This window comes from Dermacentor variabilis, unplaced genomic scaffold (genome assembly GCF_050947875.1).
Source record: "Dermacentor variabilis isolate Ectoservices unplaced genomic scaffold, ASM5094787v1 scaffold_12, whole genome shotgun sequence".
Lineage (NCBI taxonomy): Eukaryota > Metazoa > Arthropoda > Arachnida > Ixodida > Ixodidae > Dermacentor > Dermacentor variabilis.
The window spans coordinates 31,818,502-31,834,413 of NW_027460280.1; the positions used below are offsets into that span (position 1 = coordinate 31,818,502).

General features: G+C 47.5%; 1 long non-coding RNA gene across 2 annotated transcripts in view; it reads left to right on the forward strand.

The window, feature by feature from the left end:
* The first annotated feature begins 2,345 nt into the window (after positions 1-2,345).
* LOC142566122 (uncharacterized) overlaps positions 2,346-15,912 on the forward strand; it is a 96,078-nt gene continuing 82,511 nt past the window's right edge. For both annotated transcript variants that reach the window (XR_012824971.1, XR_012824970.1), the window contains exon 1: positions 2,346-2,561. This is a non-coding gene — a long non-coding RNA (uncharacterized LOC142566122). The remainder of the gene's footprint in view (positions 2,562-15,912) is intronic.

Below are 15,912 nucleotides of genomic sequence, written 5' to 3' on the forward strand. Positions count from 1 at the left end.
CTAATACTTCAGTTGCCTGTGGAAAGTGCGGACGATTTGTCCACCGCGCTGACAACTGTCCGCAGAGCAGGAACGGGGCCGCTCAAGCCCCCTGTATGAAAAACCCTCAAGATGGAGAGGAAGCATTTGCCATGCCGGGAACGGGAGGAAAAATTCCGGTCGTGAATGCAGCATTCGAAAATTTTACTGTTAAGAGCAGTCCTGTGTTCTTGCTGCACAGAACCGTGCAATACCTTCCAGAGGCTGAAATTGAAGTTGAGACACTGTTCTAGGGAAGGCACCTTCAGCGGCTAGGGTACCCGCTGACACCCCAGTACAGCAAAGAAGAAACACAACTCCTGCCTAGCCACATTAGCGTGAACATTGTAGTAGACCCTATCCCCAAGAACATGCACCCCACCCACAATCAAGAGAGGAGAGCAGCGCGTGCCCGCATGTTGCACAAACGCTGTTTCAGAGACCCACATACATACTACACGGACGCAAGCCCGTATCCCTCGTCGCTACGTCGTGGGCCCAAATACGCAATCCCCGTCGTCAATAAGGGGAACCTGGTAGCCTCTGCCTCCATCCGCGCCACATGCAGCGCAGCAGCAGAAGCAGCAGTGATCGCTCTGGCACTTCGCGACGTCGAGAGCAAGCGAAGGTCCACCCGCGTCCTTACGGACTCACAAGCAGCGTGTGGCTTATACATGAATGGAACACTCCCTATACAAGCCTTTCGAATCCTGGGCCGCTCACTAGAATCGACCCACGGTATCGTCTGGTGCCCCGGGCACGAAGGCCTGCGAGGCAACGAAGAGGCGGACTGCGCAGCTCGAGGTCTCATTAGCCGAGCGGCAGACCACACCGTTCTTCAGCCCCCGACAGACCGACGAGCGACCCAGGAGTTAACCACAAGTCAACAAATATTACAGCGCCAACGTCTCGAAAGAAGACAATACGCTCCTCCGCACAAAGCTCTCAATAAACTCCAGGCAAGGGACTAGCGCCGCCTGCAAACGAACACATACCCACATTTGTCTCGTCTACACGCAATCTCCCCAGACAGATATACGTCCCGGACAAGTACCTGGCGTAGCAACCACACAGCGACACTCACGCACATTAACCATCCGGGCAACGCAATTTCGCCACGAGTCAAAGCATACACACTCACTACGTGGTTTTGGGAGGTGAGACTCTCCGAACTGGACCTGGGAAGCCAACTGGCGTCCCTCGATCAGGCCCGGCGAGCCGCGATCGCCAGTGAAGCCCTGTCAGAGGGAACCACCCAGTAATAACCCGCGCTACGGTTTCTGCAATAATAAAGTTCCGCCTCCTCCTCCTCCTCCTCCTCCTCCTCCCATTCCTCTCAGAAAAGGTAGTTAAATGTATGAATGACCCGTTGTACGATCTCGTCCTTGCAAACATCGAAGTGGTATCTCCGATAGACAACTGGATTGGCATACACCCGTTCTTTGAGAGAAGTCCTAAATGTCGACATGAAGAACTGTATGACAGGAAAAAGGAGGAGGTACAAGAAACTATCCAGTCTGAAGATGAAGCCTGCAAGTCAAGAGAAACCTGCATGCCTTATCAGTTTTCTCAGGAGGCCTATTCAATACAGCCAGATAGAATCAACGATCCCCTTAATGTCCCTTTGGCAAATATAAGGCAACCGGACCGAAAAAAGTTTATCAAACACCAGAGCCAAGATTGTACCACCCAGTAACATACGCCAGTCGAAAACTGTTGCCAAGTGAAGTAGCCATAGAGCGGGAATGCTTAGCAGTGGTGTGGGCAATCAATAAATTCCATGTCTTTCTTTTTTTTTTTTTGTACGGTCGACTTTTTATGTTAGGAACAGACAACCAGCACCTGCAATCTGAGCTCTTGGGTGCGATAAACATTTAGGAATAAGGATCACATTTCTCTTTATGTGGCCTTCCGTAAACGAGGTGTTATTGTTCAAGCACATTTTTTTTCATTGCTTATATTGTATATTCAACTGTACGTGCATCAGTGTTCAAAAAAATAATAATAATTCGTACTTTTCAAAAATGTACGTGACGTCCGATGCGAGCATCAGTGCATTAACGTGAAGTGTTTTCCATAAAACCTTTCTTGTGATGGGGGAAAGTGTGATGAAACAACTAGCCCGCCTGTCGAGTCGGCGCCATGAACTGGACCGAGTGTCACGCCGCACCCGCGGGAGCGAATCTCGCGCGTGGTTGTGCACGCGCTCGAGCGTGAAAGCGCGAGATGGCCGGTGTCGCACGTGCAGTGAAGAAAAATAAAGAAGAAAAACGGCGACGAATAAGCAAGTGCAACGACAGAGCGTTCAGCGAATCGGCAACAAACGCGTGGCTCAGGCAGCCGAGAGAAAGGGAAGAGACCCCGTCGGCAGGCAGACGGAGCTGAGAAGAGGGCTTGGGTCGAACGTCAACGTTCGGGAGGCCAACCGCTGTCGGAAGGACCCGGTCGAGCGCAAACGCGTGAGGGGACCTCTGATCGACACGCTCCCACTGACCAACATGAGTCTTCGAGAGCCCGTCGAGCGACGCAACACTAGCCAAACTGTGAGTGCGCCGAGGTAGTCGCTCTGCACGCTATGTACGGACGCATAATCTCGCTTGCCTCCATGCCCTGTGCCCGTGTACTTATATTTTGGATGTTCGAATATACAGGGTGTTTCAGCGAACACTTTCAAAATTTTTAAGGGTTGCCTGTGGCAGATAGCTAATTTTAGTTGATGAGCCGGTCTACTCGAAGCGGCGGACACTACTTGCAAAAAAAAAATTGAAATGCAAAATTGTCTAATCAACAAGAATTCACTCATTAACTTTTTAGCTAATTATCTTATGACCCATATTGAAATTTACAAATTCTAGCAGTGGACTTCGCCAGGCGGATCCACTTGGAACGAATTCTCATGACAACACTAGATTCGAGATTTAAATTCCCGAACTTTGAGGAGAAATGCATTGGCGTTCCAGTTACTTGTGTGCTTCAGTGCTTGAAACGACGTTTTCTTAACAAATTAACTAAAACGCCAATGCATTTCTCCATAAAGTTCGGGAATTTATATCTCGAAGCTGGTTTCATCTTGAAAATTCGTTCCAAGTGGATCCGTCTTGCGAACTCCACGGCTATAATTTGTAAATTGCAATAGGGGTCATAATGTAATTAGTTAAAACATAATTAGTGAATTTTTATTAATTATTCGATTTTGCATCTCAATTTTTTATTCAAGTATTGTCCGCCGCTTCGAGTAGACCAGCTCATGAACTAGAATTGTGATATCTGCCACAGACATGTTTTAAAGCTTTTTGAATGAATGTGATGTTTAATGGCGCAAGGGCCAGGTATTGCCAACGAGCGCCATGCTAGTGTAAAGATTTTTGAAAGTGTTCGCTGAAACACCCTGTATGTTTGTGTGCGGTGATCGTTGCCGTTCGTTCCTAGCTGCCCTCGGAGGCGTCTCTGACTCTTAGAATTAAATTTGCTCCCCGAACTACATCTTAACAGCGGTCAATTCTCTGCGCGTGTGTGCACTCTCGCAACCTCTTCATTGTTTTTCTTATATTACTTTTCCTTATCTATCATTCCATCGCTCCACCTAGTCTTCTGCCATCCTCGACTGTGCTTTCCTTGTCTTGCCACCCATTCTGTAACCTACGCATCACATGACCTGCCCAGTTCCATTTCTTTTTTCTTAATGTCAATTAGAATATCGGCTATACCCGTTTGGTCTGTGATCCAAACCGCTCTCTTTCTGTCCTTAACGTGATGCCTAGCATTCTTCGTTCCATCGCTCTTTACGCGGTCCTTAACTTGTTCTCAAGCTTCTTTGTCAGTCTCCAAGTTTCTGCCCCAAATGTCATCACCGGTGAAAGACCCTGATTGTACACCTTCCTTTTCAATGATAGCGGTAAGCTTCCAGTCAGGGTCCGACAGTGTCTGCCCTAGCACTGGAACCCACTTTTATTTTTCCGTGAATTTCCTTCTCATGATCAGGGTTCCCTGTGAGTAATTGACCTAGGTAAACTTATTTCTTCACAGACTGTAGAGGTTGACTGGTGATCCTGAACTCTTGTCCTTAGCCACGCAATTGATCATCATCTTTGTCGTCTGCATATTAATCTTCAACCCCATTCTTAAACTCTCTCTGTTAAGGTCCTCAATTATTTGTTGTAACTCGTCCCCGGTGTTGCTGAACACGACAATGTCATCTGCAAACCGAAGGTTGCCGAGATATTCGCCGTTGATTCTTACTCCTAAGCCTTTGCAGTTAATAGCTTGAATACTTCAAGAACGCAGTGAATAGCATTGGAGAGATTGTGTCCCCTTGTCTGACCCCTTCGCTTATAGGTATCTTCCTACTTTTCTTGTGTAAAATTAAGGTAGCTGTGGAATCTCTGTAGATATTTTCCAAAATATTTACGTAAGCTGCCTGTACTCCTTGATTACATAATGTCTCTATAACTGCTGGTATCTCTACTGAATCAAATGCCTCTTCGTAATTTATGAAAGCCATGTAGAGAGGTTGATTGCACTCTCCAGATTTCTCGATTACCTCATTAATTACATGGATGGGATCCATTGTACAATATCCTTTCCTAAATCTAGCCTGTTCCTTTGGTTGACTGAAGTGGCGTTGCCCTAATTCTATTGGAGATTATTTAGGTAAATATTTTATATTGTTACGCGAACGAAGGATTAACAACTGGAGACTATTTACAATGTATACTTACAAAGGATAATGCAGCGCTGGCCAGTTCAGCTGACAGCGCGAGAGCCAGGGAGCGTTCGTCATCTTCGGGGCGCCCGCGTGCATCGGCCACAAGAAACACGCACTATCCCTGTATCATTACCCCCGGCGGCAGAAGCATCGTCCCGGTGCGTCTAAATATCGGTGATAACAGGACAGTAACATGGTTTAAGGCGTGCGACGTGCACAACGTCAGTGGGATTCGGGGCAGATGAGGCACTGGTACTGACTGGGGCGATCTCGTAGGTAACTGGAGTCAGGGCACGCAGCACTCGATATGGGCCTGTGTACCGAAACAGGAGTTTTTCTGACAGACCAGCGTGTCGAGTAGGGGACGACAAGAGTACCAGAGATCCAGGCGAAAAGCGACGTCTCTGTGTTGGAAATCGTACAAACGCCGTTGCTTCCCTTGCGAGGTCAAGAGGCGAACGCGGGCAATTTCGCGTGCTTGGGCTGCCCTGGTGATGGCGTCAAGTACATAGTCGCTGGTCTCTGCTGTGGCGGATGGAAGGGATACGTCCAGTGGCAATGTGGGTTTTCGGCCGAACAGCAGAAAGAACGGGGAATAACCGGCAGTGTCGTGAGGCGAAGAATTATAGGCAAAAGTGACATAGGGTAGGGCAAGGTCCCAATCAGTATGGTCAGACGAGACATGCTTTGCAAGCATGTCTGTTAGGGTACTATTCAGACGCTCCGTGAGACCATTAGTCTGTGGATGGTAAGACGCAGTCAGCTTGTGCTTGGTTGAGCAGGTCTGCAGGATCTCGGCGATGACTTTAGAAAGAAATGTCCGACCACGGTCAGTGAGCAGTTGGTGTGGAGCGCCATGCTGCAGAATCACGTCGCGTAAAAGAAAATCGGCGACACCTGTGACGCAGCTCGTTGGAAGGGCTCTGGTGATGGCGTAGCGTGTGGCGTAATCTGTCGCCACAGCGACCCACTTGTTGCCAGACGTGGACAGAGGGAAAGGGCCAAGTAAGTCCAGGCCAACGCGAAAGAACGGCTCCGAAGGAATGTCGAGCGGTTGAAGGCACCCGGCAGGCAGCATCAATTGTGTTTTTCGGCGCTGGCATTTCTCACACGCCGCAACGTATTTCCGGATGGAGCGGGCACGGCCTGGCCAAAAGAAGCGTCGACGAATCCGGTCGTACGTGTGGGAGACGCCAAGGTGACCTGCCATTGGTAAATCGTGAAGTTCTTGGAGAACAGCTGACCGGAGGTGCTTAGGAATGACGTGAAGTAGGGCAGGACCGTCGGGGCGTACATTGTACCGGTGTAATACACCATCCCTGAGAACAAAAAGGTGAAGGGACGAATCAGATGACGAAGATTCCAAGCCATCAATGATGGCGCTCACAGTGGCATCACGGCGTTGCTCGTGGGCAACTTGTAGCAGCTGAAAAACGGAGACAACGCAAGCGTCGACATCGGGGTCAGGGTCGGCGGGTGGTTCGTCCACTGGATAGCGTGATAAACAGGCTGCATCTTGATGGAATCAACCCGACTTGTACACTACCGCATAGGAATATTCTTGCAGCCCAAGAGCCCAGCGACGAAGCCGGCCGGTAGCGTCCTTGAGTGAGAAAAGCCAGCAGAGCGCGTGATGGTCCGTCATTACAGAGAAGCGCGTGCCATACAAGTACGGGGAGAATTTGGAAACCGCCCAGACGAGAGCCAGGCATTCAGGATCTGTAATCGAATAGTTGCGCTCCGCTGCTGTGAGGAGGCGACTAGCGTAGGCGATAACACGATATTGACCCTGTTGGCGCTGGGCTAAGACGGCTCTGATACCGTGACCACTGGCATCGGTACGGACCTCTGTAGGAGAGGATGGGTCAAAGTGGGCCAGTATAGGTGGCGTGGTGAGAATGCTGGTGAGCTGGGCAAACTCGGCAGTTTGAGTGGGGCCCCACGTAAACGGCACGTCCTTCTTCAGAAAATCAGTAAGCGGTGGGGCAATTGCTGCGAAGTCATTAACGAGTGTCGGAAGTAGGAGCAGAGTCTTACAAAACTTCGTACGTCTTTGACAGACTGAGATACAGGAAAAGACGTGACAGCACGAATTTTCTCTGGGTCTGGTTGAATACCGGAAGCGTTGACGAGGTGGCCCAGTACTGTAATCTGCCGACGACTGAAGTGACACTTCGATGATTTTAGTTGCAGCCCATCCTCCCGGAAGACTCGAAGAGCAGCTGATAAGCGCTCAAGGTGTGTCTCAAATGTAGGTGAAAATACGAGAACGTCGTCTAGGTAGCAGAGACATGTTGACCATTTGAAACGCTGCTGGGGCGTTGCATACACCGAATGGCATACATACTCTCCAGATATTATTATTTTACAGGAAACTTGGCTTGCTGCTGGTCAATCTTTTCATCTAAAAAATTTCCAATGTTTTCGATTGGATCGCCCATCCCGAGGCGGTGGTTTAGTGTTGTCTCATCAAAAATCTGCCATAGAGCTACTATATAGCCTACCAGATAATGTCCCCAGACTGTGAAATCCTAGCACTGGATATAGTACTACCTGGTTGCACACCTTTTTCTATATTTAACACGTACTTCCCCGCTGGAGTACAAGATACCCCTTATCTAGATACCTCTATTGCTCGCAGTAAGAAGAACATCATACTAGTGGGAGATTTTAATTCTCATCATGTATCGTGAGGGTTTCCGAACGGACACTTGTGGCAAACGCCTGTGGGATTGGGTCTTAATGAATCATTTCTCCTGCTTAAATTCGAGAGCACATACTTTCGTGCGTGGTCAGTCGCGATCTGCCCTAGATCTTACGTTTGCTACCCCGAGCATGACAGTCACCTCCTGGAAGACTATAGATTCCGGAACTAACAGTGATCACCTTCCTATAATTTTTGAACTGCTTACTCCGTTAACTAGTTTAAATAATAATATGCGTACTTTTGTTAAGTACGAAAAATTTAAAAATGCTTTAAAATCATCTTTACAAGCCCAGGAGGGCATGGAGATGGATATTAAAGCAATGAGCCTATGTTCAATACTAAAACAGTCATCAAGCAAAGCTAAAATTTGCTGTGAAATCTTATAAGGATGGATCATATTGTCCCTGGTGGAATTCTGAATGCGAACGAGATTTTAGACGTAGAAAAGCTGCATGGAAAAAGCTTTTATACAACCAGTGTCCTGTTAATTGGGCTGGTTATACATATATAGCTACCACATTTAAACGATGCTAAGGTGGATTACGATTCCAGGCACTACACATACCTTTCGAAGTCTAGCAATAAAAAAGCCCTGCTTAAATTTCTTCGATCTCACAAAGCTATACCGGCCCCCGTGAACGTCGAATCTGTCGTTCTATCAACAAAAGAATTATCAGAATCACTTGAGAAAATCACTCAAGGTCTTGCGCGACGTTTCGCACATCAATTGCCGATAGAACTAAAGAAACCTCCCTTGATAGACGACTTTGTAGCAGTAACAGCGACAGAGCTTGAAGGCATTATTAATTCTTTGCCGTCGTCAGCCCCCGGTCCAGATGAAATTACAACAGGAATGCTAAAAGTTTTATTTGATTATGCGCCTCAGGACCTACTAAACATAATAAATTTCTCTCTCAAGAATTCATGGGTTCCAAGAGAGTGGAGAGTAGCTAAAATTATCCCACTATTAAAGAAAAAATCATCCGGACTTGACTTAGAAAACATAATACAGTGAACTCTCATTTGAGTGAACTTCGAGGGACCGAAGGAAATAGTTCACTTAACTGAAAGTTCACTAAACTGAGTATTCACTAGACCAACATAAGACATGGCATACAGAGTCAGAAGTTTGAAGTGCAATTCATGGAGAAAACTACATGGCATCCATAGTGTTAGAAATGTGTAAAATGGAATTTGTACATATCAACAAATACAAGGTTCATAACAGTTATAATGCTGCCTTTCTCACTTAGAAAAAAAATCTGTAATCTTCTTCTGCACTTGTACTTTTAAAGCACAGGAAGTAACAAAACTGTCTAAAGAGTCAATGTTTTGGTACACTTCTTCTAGCACAGCTTGCTGTTGAGACTCAAAGTCTCTCAACTTTCCAATGTACCCTACAACCTCAGCTAGAGTTATAGGGCTTGAAACTGGCTCGGCAGTTGCCTCATCTTCGTCTTCTTCGCCTCTTCTTCGAAAGAAAGAGACGACGACCATGCCACGACTAGCCGGTCGGAAAAAAACACACACCACGTGGTTTGTGGTGTGACAGATCGCCGCTTTGCTCTGGCGGCGTTGTAAGCGCCTGCGATGTTACTTTGTTCATGGCCTCCGAGATTACATGCTTGCTCGTTTTGTGCGGGCGATCTCGGAGGCCATGCCTCGTTGCCGTTCGTTTTCCGCACCGCCGTTTGCCCCAGGGGCGCTGTAGCGCCAGCGACGTTACATTGCCGCTGGGGCGGCGATTTGATGAGGGCGGGCATCGGTTCTGATCGCAAAAATAAGCCTTGGTCTTCTAAGCGAGTTCGTTAAACTGAAATATTGACTGTTCCGAAATTCGTTTAAGTGAAACATGTTTGCATAGAATCTATAAGAAAACTGCCGGGGATTTTTCAAAAGTTCGTTATTCTGAAATATTCGATAAACCGACGTTCATACAACTGAGAGTTTACTGTATAAAGGAGATTTATTGGGGTTCGTAGTGACCGCCGGTCCTAGGATGCACCGAGCAGTTTTCGAGCTCGAGCCTCCGCTGCGCGCTTGATGCTGCCGATGCTGCTGACTCTGTGCGCACGTTCGTCATCTTCCTTACAATGGCCCCGCGGAAATAAAGGAGCCATCCTGGCGACTTAGTTTTCTGGAAGGGTGGTAGAATGGTGATACGGCTTGAGACGCTGAACGTGAACGACTTCGCGGCTACGACGTCGCATGTCGGACGGCGGCGTTAGCGGCTCAACCAGGTAATTGACGGGTGATGTTCTTTCGAGAACGCGGTATGGCCCGTCGTACTTCGGAAGGAGTTTTGAAACGAGCCCAGGCGTGCAGTGTGGCACTAACAACCAAAGGAGAGCGCCCGGGAGAAAAGTGGGAGTCGAGTTCTGGGCATCGTGAACAGCTTTTTGACGGTTCTGGTCGTCTGAAGTGAATCGGCGGGCCAGCTGGCGACATTCCTCGGCGTGTCTGGTGGCTTCCGAGATCGGCCGGCATCCAGATGGGTCCGGCCGGTAGGGCAGAATGGTGTCAATTGTGTGCGAAGGATGACGGCCGTAAAGAAGGCAAAAGGGTGAGAATCCGGTAGTGGCCTGAGTCGCGATGTTGTAGGCGTAGGTGACAAACGGAAGAACTAGGTCCCAATTAGAGTGATCAGGTGAGACATACATGGCGAGCATGTCACCAAGAGTTCGATTAAAGCGTTCCGTAGTACCGTTAGTCTGTGGGTGATAAGCAGTGCATTTACGATGAACAATGGCGCATTCAGCAAGCAGTCGTTCGATGACTTCAGATAAGAAGGCGCGGCCTCTGTCGCTTAAAAGTTCACGTGGACCTCCGTGACGAAGGAGAGAACGACGAAGTATGAAATTGGCGACCTCCTGCGCTGTAGCATTTGGTAGAGCAGCAATCTCCGCATAAAGGGTTAAGTGGTCTACCGCAACGATTATCCACCTGTTGCCGGTAGGAGTCAACGGAAGTGGCCCGTAGAGATCTATGCCCACGCGATCAAAGGGTCGGGATGGGCATTGTAAAGGCTAGAGTTCACCGGCGGAGTTGGGCGGTGGCGCTTTGCGGCGTTGGCACTCATGACAAGAGCGGACGAACTTTCGAACGAAATTGTACATTCCGCGCCAGTAATAGCGGTGTCGAAGTCTTTCGCAGGTCTTGAAGACTCCCGCGTGGCCACACTGAGGGTCGACATGGAACGAGGAGCAGAGCTCTGATCGCAAGATTCTCGGAATGACGAGTAACCAGGTGCGACCCTCTGGGGCATAGTTGCGTCGATACAGTAGCTGGTCGCGAATCGTAAAATGAGGAACTTGGCGCCGAAGCGTACGTGACGCCGGAACGCATCCGAGTGAAGTTCTAGCAGAGATGCAGTCCAGGGATCATTACGCTGTGCAGCAGCAATAGTGTCAACGTCCAGAGAAGATAATGTACACTCGCAGGCGGAGTCGTCACTGGCCTTCGGGGGAAGCGGCGATCGGGATAGCGCGTCAGCATCGGAGTGCTTTCGCCCGGAACGGTAAACCACGCGGATGTCATATTCTTGGATTCGCAATGCCCAGCGGGCAAGGCGGCCCGATGGATCTTTGAGCGTCGACAGCCAACATAGCGCGTGGTGGTCGGTCACTACGTCAAACGATCGGCCGTATAAATATGGGCGAAACTTGCCAAGCGCCCATACAATGGCCAAACACTCCTTTTCTGTAACGCTGTAATTCGTCTCCGCCTTGGTTAACGTGCGACTCGCGTATGCGACGACGTATTCTGTGTGGCCAGGTTGACGCTGTGCCAACACAGCGCCAAGGCCTACACCGCTTGCATCGGTATGGATTTCGGTTGGCGCTTGAGGGTCAAAATGGCGAAGAATGGGTGGCGTCGTGAGAAGACGGCGCAAGGTTTTGAAGGCGTCGTCACACGCTGGAGACCATGATGAGAGATCTCTAGCGCCGCTAAGGAGCTGCATGAGAGGCGATATAATTGACGCAAAATTTCCAACGAATCGCCGGAAGTAAGAGCAGAGGCCGATAAAACTGCGTAGCTCTTTCATAGTGGTAGGTTTTGGGCACGCAGTAACAGCACGTAGTTTCTCGCGATCCGGGCGAATGCCCTCCTTTGACACGACGTGGCCTAAAATTGTGAGCGAACAGCAAATCGACACTTCTTTAGGTTAAGTCGTTAAGTCAGTTAAGATAGCTGTCGTGCGACTTCTTCGCGGACGAAGTCCTTGATTTGGGTTATCAGGGAGGCTTGTTCTGGGCCGGTGTTCAGGCTGCAGAGTGACGCCGCATTTGGTGTGGGATGTCGCCTTGTCAGAGCTCGCTGCTTACGTAATTTATCATAGCTCTGGCGCTCTGGCACAAGCTGATGACGTCGCCAACACTGCGCGGGTCCTTGGCCAGAAGCATCTGGAACGCGTCATTATCGATTCCCTTCATGACGTGCTTGATCTTTTCCGCTTCCGTCATGGCAGCGTTCACGCGCCTGCACAAATCTAGCACGTCTTCTATATAGCTGGTGAATGTCTCACCCGTGTCCTGTGCGCGTGTACGCAAACGCTGCTCGGCTCGGAGTTTCCTGACGGCGGGTCGGTCAAATACTTCGGTAATCGACGTCTTGAACTCCGACCACGTTCGGATATCCTTCTTATGATTTCTGAACCAGAGACTGGCCACGCCCGCGAGTAAGAATGATACGTAAGCCAGTTTGTCCGAGTCATTCCATTTGTTGTGAACGCTCACCCGTTCGTAGGACGACAGCCACTCTTCAACGTCGTTGTCGTCGGTTCCGCTGAAGATAGGAGGCTCCCGCTGGCGAACGGTGCCAGCGCAAGGGGCGGGTGGCGATGGAAGAGTCTGCTGGTCGGCGTCCGGCATGGCGGAGGTTAGCGTCCGAGAACGGAGTTCCAGGATGGTAGAATGGAACGTTACCCCGCACCTCCACCACTTAAAAAGGAGATTTATTGGGGTGCGTAGCGACCGCCAATCCTAGGATGCACCGAGCAGTTTTCGAGCTCGAGCCTCTGCTGCGCGCTTGATGCTGCCGATGCTATTGACTATGTGCGCACGTTCATCTTCCTTACAATAAGACCAATTTCTCTTACCTCAAATGTGGTCAAATTAATAGAAAGGTTCTTCACGTCCGTAAAACAAATTTTATGCAGGATGATAACCTTCTCAGTCCTTGTCAGATTGGATTTCGTCCGGGCCACTCCATATGGTGCGCCCATGTAGATTTAGAGAGCCGCAAACTTGCTCGCCGCAAACGAGAGTACGCAGCTTTGGTGACGCTAGATTTAGCAAAAGCATACGACTCTGTAGAACATTGCATTCTATTCGATAAGCTTCACTCTACGAATTTCCCAAAATATATAACCGCTTGGATCTGTGAATTTATAAGGGATAAAGAATTTTATTGTTACCAACACGGTATTTCGACGTCTAAACACAAGCAGACAAGAGGTGTACCACAGGGTTCCGTTCTTTCCCCTATATCATTTAACACTTTGCTAAGCACCATTCCTTTGTCTCCGGAAGTACATGTTTATGTTTATGCGGACGATATCGCATTTTTTTCCTCCGCAAGCAATATACATTCTCTACAACAGTCGTTGCAAACTTACTTAGGAATGCTGGAGACATGGCTAGAGAGATTAAGTATGTCATTAAATATTAGCAAAAGTGCGCTCTTAGTCTTCCCATTAACTGCACAAGTGCATATATCTTTGCAATACTGACAGGAAATCATTCCTCAAGTTGACGAAGTCAGGTACCTTGGTGTTATTTACGATGGCGAACTCACCTGGCGCAGTCACATTGAACATATTAAAACAAAGGCAGAACGAGCCGTAGCTATGCTTCGCCGGCTCAGCCACCGCCGCTCTGGACTACGCAGGGATAAATGTATGATAAAATAAATGATATGTATGACATGTATATGTATGATATGTATATGAATGTATGATAAAATAAATGATATGTATGTTCGGCCCATATTATAATTTGGCTGCGTAATATTTTTAGGTGGCCCCCCCTACAAAATTAAACCTCTCATACTTTTAGAAAGAGAAGCTCTACGGTCATGCCTCGGGCTTCCTAGATTTGTTGCCAACGCTGTTTTATATCAGGAAGCCCATATACCCACCCTAGATTGCAGATTACGCATGCTTACGGTTCAGACATATTCAAAAATTTATTAGTTTTCAAAAAGGCGTACGCAATATGCTTTTATCACTGAACGATCTGAGTTTTTTCAGGTATCGTGGTCAAGATTCCACAGTCCTCAGATATTATTTGTGCAAGCACAGTTACAACAATTGGATGTGTCCATACGCCAAGTTTGTCATTCAAATAATGACTTAACAGACCTCAAAATTGAGTTAAATCATGCTAAACTGTTACCAAGGCGAGATTTAATTAATATCTTACACGACCACCTATACCAACTAACCACTGAAAATGTAATAGCCACTGACGCTTCTGTGTGCAATGAGAAGGCGGGAGTGGGGATCTTCTCTGAATCTCTGCAATGGTCTTACTCGCTTCGCCTTGCTAATTTCACACCTATATTTCAAGCAGAATTATTAGCGACTATATTAGCGTTACGAAAACTTCCCCAAAATGACCCATTAGCTGTTATTATGACCGACTCGCTATCTTTATGTGCAGCACTGACTGCATCTTTAGATACAAGAATTTAAAGAACCTTTCGTTCGATGGTACCTCCGTACTGACGGAAAGTATGTTTGCTTTGGGTACCTGGACATCATGGGTTACACTTGAATGAAATGGCCGATTCACTCGCACGAGCATCCCTCAACGGCCCTATCATATCTGTTTTGCCGACATCACCTTATGTCACCGCGGCTAGGTACAGAAATTTCGCTATATCTCAAAACTCTGCAACATCCATACTAACACCGTCTTCTGATTTCCACCATCTTGGCTTCCCATGGAATAATAATTGGTGTCCTTCAAGACAATTGGAAGTTTCTTTTACAAAATTGAGATGCCGTATACCTCCTCTAAATTTTTGCTTACACAGGTCTGGTCTCGCTATGTCCCCTCTATGTTCTTTTTGCAGTGCACCTGAAACTATCGAACATTATTTTCTCTCTTGCCGCCGCTTTATAAGACAAAGAAAATTATTAGTACACTCATTCACCAAACTTGGGCTATCGCTAACCTCACCAACCATTCTTTCTTTTGGTGCGACCTCACTGGGATCCAGCCACAGGGATGCTTTTCTTGCAATTTACAATTTTATTAGAGATACAAAAACAGTACCTTGCTGACTTTCTAAAATTATCAATATTTCTTATTATTTCATTTATTTACGTTAACTTATTTTATCAAAATTCTTCACAATATTTTCATCACACATCTAAATTACAGTTCTAGTCTCACGCTCCACAATTTAAATCTAGTTTGGCTTTACTTCTAAGTATACGAAAAACCGCCTGCTTCTTGGCCACTCCCCCATAGTGGGTATGCGCCACTGTCTGGGACACAAGACAAGACAAGATCCCCGGGAATATAATCGGCGTCCCGGTGGCTACTGTCACAAATGCTTTTCCGCTTGTTCTGAGAAGCACACAGGCGACGGTGAGCCACTTGGCGTGTTTCTTTGGCTCGAGCAATGACATCGCTTGTATACTGAGACACGGACTCTTGAGCGGTAGGCAGTATTGTATTAAAAAGCAATACTGGATCTCGGTCGCACAACAAATATAATGGCGAGTAACGTGAAGTGTCGTGGCGTGATGAGCTGTACGCGAATATGACAAACGGGAGAGCAGTATTCCAGTGACGATGGTCATCAGAAACGTACATGAACAGCATGTCTGTTATTGTTCGATTAAGCCGCTCCCTAAGACCGTTCGTCTGCGGATGGCATGAATTAGTAAATTTGTGCTTGGTAGAATAAGAACAGAGGAAGTCGCCCACAACTGGATATATTGTCCCTTGTTTTGTCCTATTCACCTGACATTATTGGTATCACCAAAACTTGGTTACATGCGGGTATTCATGACTCGGAGTTTACACCGCCAGGTTACGTCACCGTGCGAAATGATCGTCATAATTAAAGAGGAGGTGGTGTTGCATTGCTTTTTCGCTCGGATTTCAAGTTCAAAATCCTCTTCTCTCCACTAGACATAGAATCAGTCTGCTGTAGACTTTACTACGGTAAACAATTCTTAAACATATGCATTTTATATCGTCCCCCTAATAGTTCATGCGAAACTCTTGACAACCTGCACCAACTTCTACTACAAGAGAATCCAGCTTCCTCAAATTTCATCTTACTAGATGATTTTAATGCTCCCGAAATCGACTGGACGTCTCTCTCACTTTTTGATCATGGTAATGCATTAAACAGGAAATTTGTGGAATTCTCGTTATCTCTTGGCTTAAAGCAGGTCGTTCATAGTCCCACCCGTGGTGACGCAGTACTGGATTTGATTTTTCTCAGCACTGATTTTGCCAAA